Below are 6,000 nucleotides of genomic sequence, written 5' to 3' on the forward strand. Positions count from 1 at the left end.
TAGAATCATTTGTTGGCGAGGCGATTGCCTCTACCCATTTGGACACATAGTCCACAGCCACTAGAATATAATTCTGCCCAAAAAGAAGTAGGAAAAGGACTCATAAAGTCTATTCCCCATACATCAAACAACTCTACCTCTAACATGTTGGTTAATGGCATAGAATCCCTCTTACTTATATTGCCGACTCGTTGGCATCGATCACATCTTTGCACAAAATCACGTGCATCTTTGAATGATGTTGGCCAATGAAAACCACATTCAAGGGCACGAGATGCTGTTTTTAAACTTCCATGATGGCCTGCATATGGACTAGAATGACAAGTGGTTAAGATATCAATATATTCGTCCTCACTCACACATCTCCTAATGAGTCCATCCCCACAGACTTTAAACAAGTATGGTTCCTCCCAAAAGTAATGTTTGGAATCAGAAAGAAATTTCTTTCTCTGTTGATATGTAAAATCATGGGGAGTGATTCCTGCAGCATGAAAGTTAGCGAAATCAGCATACCAAGGTGCAGTCAAATGCCTAACTAACATTAATGCTTCGTCCAGAAAATCATCATTGATTCCAGACGTATCTCCAATAGGTCCATTTTTATCCTCAAGGCGGGATAAATGATCCGCCACTGAATTTTCTGTGCCTTTCTTATCTTTAATTACAATATCAAATTCTTGTAATAACAAAACCCACCGAATAAGGCGTGGTTTTGCATCCTTTTTTGCAAATAAATAACGAAGTGCCGCATGGTCAGTAAATATTATCACTTTAGAACCCAATAAATATGACCTAAACTTATCACATGCATATACTACAGCAAACATTTCTTTTTCTGTAGTTGTGTAGTTTAATTGAGCACCTGTTAAAGTATGACTTGCATAAGAAATGACATGTAATCTGTTCTCTCTTCTTTGGCCTAAAACACACCCTATGGCTAGATCACTAGCATCACACATTATCTCAAAAGGTAAATTCCAATCCGGAGTTGTGATTATAGGTGCACTTACTAAGGCATTTTTTAAAGTCTCAAAAGCCTTCAAACAATCATCTCCAAAATCAAATTTAGCATCTTTCACCAAGAGATTTGTTAATGGTTTTGCTATTAAAGAGAAGTTTTTAATGAATCTCCTATAAAATCCGGCATGTCCTAGGAATGATCTGATACCTTTTACTGAATTAGGTGGGGGTAATCTTTCTATCATCTCTGTTTTAGCCCTATCAACTTCTATGCCTTTGGCTGATATTTTATGTCCCAACACAATCCCTTCTTCAACCATAAAATGGCATTTTTCCCAATTAAGGACCAAATTGGATTCTTCACACCTAGCCAATACTTTATCTAAATTAGACAAACATGAGTCAAATGAATCACCATAGACAGAAAAATCATCCATAAACACCTCCATAATATGCTCTATCATATCCCCAAATATTGAAGTCATGCACCTTTGAAAAGTTGCTGGTGCATTACATAATCCAAACGACATTCTCCTATAGGCAAAGGTACCGTAGGGACATGTAAATGTTGTTTTTTCTTGGTCAGATGGATATATAAAGATTTGGAAGTACCCAGAAAATCCATCTAAGAAACAATAAAATGCATGACCAGCGATTCGTTCTAGCATTTGGTCAATAAATGGTAAGGGAAAATGGTCTTTCCTAGTTGCTGAGTTTAATTTTCTATAATCTATACAAACCCTCCATTCAGTCGTGGTTCGTGTAGATATCAACTCTCCTTTATCATTTTTTACAACTGTTATCCCACCCTTTTTTGGTACACACTGCACTGGACTAACCCATTCACTATCTGATATGGGATATATTATGCCAGCATCAAGTAGTTTAATTATTTCTTTCTTAACTACTTCCGTCATGTTTGGATTTAGTCTTCTTTGCCTATCCGCTTTAGGTTGGTGTTTTTCTTCCATATGAATCCTATGCATTACTATATTAGGACTTATTCCTCTTAAATCTGAAATCTGCCAACCTATACTCTTTATTCGTTTTTCAACAACTTTTAAAAGTTTCAATTCTTGATCTTTATTAAGTTTGTTAGAAATGATGATAGGAAGAGTATCGTTAGGACCAAGAAATGCATACCTCAGATGGGATGGTAATGGTTTTAATTCAACAACAGGTGGACTTACAATGGATGGTGGAATTGGGGCTTCATTCCGGTGTAGAACTTCTGGTTTTAAACTAACTTCACCATCTTCTTCAATGTCTTCACTTTCATTAGGAACATTTTCTTGTGTGCTAATTTCAAATACCTCTTTCACACAGTTGTCAACCACATCTACTTTCATACACACATTTTCATCCATGGGATATTTTAGAGCTTTGTTTATATGAAATTCCACAGTATCCTCACCAATCCTCAAGATCAATTTCCCTTCAGAGACATCAATTAATGCTCTTCCAGTGTTCATAAATGGTCTACCCAAAATTAGTGGACAATTAGCATCAAAAGAAAAATCCAGAATCACAAAATCTGCAGGAAAAATAAACTTGTCCACTTTCACAAGTACATCTTCAACTATGCCATAAGGTTTCTTAATTGACTGGTCCGCTAGTTGAAGAACCATAGAAGTTGGTTTAACATCTTCCAAACCAAGTTTCTTAAAAATGGAAAGGGGCATCAGGTTGATACTTGCCCCTAGATCACATAAGCATCTAGGGAATTCTATATTCCCTAATTTGCACGGGATAGTGAAACTCTCAGGATCTTTAAGTTTTGTTGGCATAGCACTTGTGATAATGGAACTACAATCTTCCGTTAGGGAGATAGTAGATACATCTTCCCAATTACGCTTCTTTGAAATCAAGTCTTTTAAAAACTTGGTGTAATTTGGAATTTGTGTGATAGCCTCAATAAAAGATAAATTAATATTCAAATTTTTCAATTTATCAAGAAAAGTTAGAAATTGTTTATCCATATTCTTCTTGTTGAGCCTTTGAGGAAAAGGTGGATGAGGTTGATGAATTGATGGTGGTGATGATATAACATTTTCAGCCCCTTTTTCAGTAGGCACTTTGGGAATTTCAGAATTCCCTATATCTTCACTAGAACTTGGTGACTGAATTTCTATTTTCTCATTTGAATCATCCGACAAGATATCATTTGAATTATTGTGAAATGTATATTGATTACCGGATCTTAATGTAACAGCTTTCAAGTCCCTTGGATTTCCTTCAGTGTTGCTTGGAAGATTTTCTTGGTTTCGGGATGGAATTGCATTGGCTAGTTGCCCAAGTTGGACCTCCAGATTATGAATAGATGATGAATGGTTCTTTGCAATTTGATCAAACTTGGATTCAAGGCTTTTAGTGATCTCATCTTGGGAATTTATTTTTTTATTAATTCCCTCCAAGAATTTATCCATCTTCATTTCAAGTAATTCGAACTGATCTTGTGGTTGTTGGATATTTTGCCCACGATTTGAATTATTTGACCATGAGGAATTTTGATTAGGCCTCCAACCAGAACTGTAATTATTAGGATATGGATTTCCCCGTGCTTGTCCTTGGACATAATTAACTTGCTCCTCTGTACTTGGTTGTCCCAAGGGACATTCAAGTTCATAATGTCCACTTTGTCCACACATTGTACAAGTTGGTTGATTACCCATACTCATTTTCTCAATCTTATTGGTTAATGCTGAAATTTGTGCCTGCAAAACATTCATTGGGTCAGTAGTAATAATTCCTTTCATAGGTTGAGAAGATGATTCCTTTGCTCTCTCACTTGGCCACATGCAATTGTTAGTAGCCATTTCTTCCAATAAATCATAGGCATCAGTAGTAGTTTTCCTCATAAGTGATCCTCCAGATGCTGAATCAATAGTGGTTCTGGTGGCAGGATTAACTCCATTGTAGAAAGTCTGCATAAGTAACTCTCTTGGAAGGTTATGATGGGGGCAACTCCGCTGCAAATCCTTAAAACGTTCCCATGCTTCATATAATGATTCGGAATCAAATTGTGTAAATGTAGTAATTTCCTTTATCAACTTGGCTGTTTTTGCCAAAGGAAAATACTTGGATAAAAATGATTGTGCCAATTGATCCCAAGTTGTAATGGATCCTGGTGGTAATGAATTTAACCAAGCTTTAGCTTTGTCCTTTAAAGTAAATGGAAAAAGCCGAAGCTTAATTGCTTCGGCAGGAACATTATTAATTTTAAATGTATCACATATCTCCAAAAAATTTGCTAAATGAGAGTTTGGATTTTCATTTGGCAAACCATAAAATTGGATACAATTTTGCATCATTTGAAGTAAAGCTGGTTTTATTTCAAATTGATTTGCATTAACTGTCGGACGAACCACTCCTTGTTGCGCCCCATTCACTGCTGGAATGGCATAATCCATAAGTCTTTGCTTGGCTAGATTTGCCATCTTGTCTTTCAATTTTTTTGTTTTTCGTTTCTGTTTACAAAATTTTTCAATCTCTGGGATAAATGTTTCAAGCTTGTCCTTGGAACTTCTTGTCCTAGGCATGTACTTGATTTAAAAAAAATCTGCAAAATTGAAAAGAAAAAAAAATATCAGTAAAAAAAAATAAAAAAAAGACTGTAATCCAAAAGTTAGACTAAGTAAAATAATGGCAATAAACAGAATTGCTCCCCGGCAACGGCGCCAAAAACTTGTTGAGGAATTTCTGCAAGTGCACAGTTTCCTTGTAGTAATAAAAGATGTCGATCCCTCGAGGAACAAAGTTATTACTCACTATCACTTAATCCGTTTCTTTTGTTTACAGAAATCAAATATAAGAATGTTGTTAATTATCTAATTAAAACTAATCTAATTACTTGAATCTAAAGATCAAACATATGCATTTGAATAACAAGTCAGAGACAGATGATAAAAACTTAATGAATTGCTTAATTATACTTATTCAATCTAACGATTACAAGTTAAGTTGTATATAATTCTAACCTACTCTCTCGACATAAATTAGAGTACTTAGTAATATAAAACGATGATATTAATTCTCAGTTCTCACTTGTTGAATCAACTAATCAATCATAAACATTACTAATTCAATAATCAACATATGACAACTATCTTTTTATCCTGATCTCTCTAGGGATAAAAGATAATCAATTCTTCATAAATTTCGTTAAGGAATTGTCTCTCGATCATATTCCTAACTATAAAGAATAATTAAGATCTTAATTGAACCATGTATTATGAAAAGAATATTGTAAGTTAGATTAAACTAAGTCAATTGAACAAACTAAAGTGGATAGTAATTATCATCCTTAAAAGTAAAAACATATAGAATGTAATTGTAAATACAAGAAGTAAAGAAGAAGGAGAATAGTGAAGGATGATCTCTCTATCCTTTTTACATTAATGTCTTCTTTCTTCTTGATCTCTAACTTCTCTTCAAAATGCTTTAAACATGCAATTGACCTTCAAGTCTCTTTTTCTTTCTGATCTCTTGTGTTCTTCTTCAGGTAATTTTTTCATCCTTTAAACATCCAGCAATTATGTTCTTTTAAATGTAGAGACACCCCTTGAATGTGATTTTTGACAAAGAGACATAACTTTACAGCAATTCTGGAAAATTCCGCGGGCGCGTTATTTTCCCCGAGCGCGTTATGGAAATTCCTGCAATCCAAGCCTCTTTAATCCAATGAGCGTGCTTTTTTCTGCGGGCGCGTTTCAGCTGATTTTCATCTCAAAATGTGAATGTTCATGCATCTATTTGACAATTTTCCTACACAAAACATAGCACTAAAACAAGGATAAAACACTAACAAATCACATAATAAACACTCAAATTATCAAAATGAAATACTAAACTTTGAACAAATTATGAACTTATAAAGTTCATATCAATATATGAAGAAGAGTTCAAATGGAAGGACAAACATCAACATGCATTCAATGCTAGCAAACAATACTTAACTAGCCCATCCATTGCTAGTTCCACCACAAGGAGTGCCCCTAACATCCAGTACTCGTCATTTTCAGTCCTTCTGAACTGATCCAA

The 6,000-nt window shown here is 34.7% G+C and overlaps 1 non-coding gene across 1 annotated transcript; it reads left to right on the top strand.

Moving 5' to 3' along the window:
* The first annotated feature begins 3,906 nt into the window (after positions 1-3,906).
* On the top strand, positions 3,907-4,013 carry LOC136228387 (small nucleolar RNA R71). The gene has a single exon (XR_010688705.1). It is a non-coding gene; the product is annotated as a small nucleolar RNA R71 (small nucleolar RNA).
* Positions 4,014-6,000: the final 1,987 nt, after the last annotated feature.

The sequence above is a fragment of the Euphorbia lathyris genome, chromosome 4, assembly GCF_963576675.1.
Source record: "Euphorbia lathyris chromosome 4, ddEupLath1.1, whole genome shotgun sequence".
NCBI classification, from domain to species: Eukaryota; Viridiplantae; Streptophyta; class Magnoliopsida; order Malpighiales; family Euphorbiaceae; genus Euphorbia; species Euphorbia lathyris.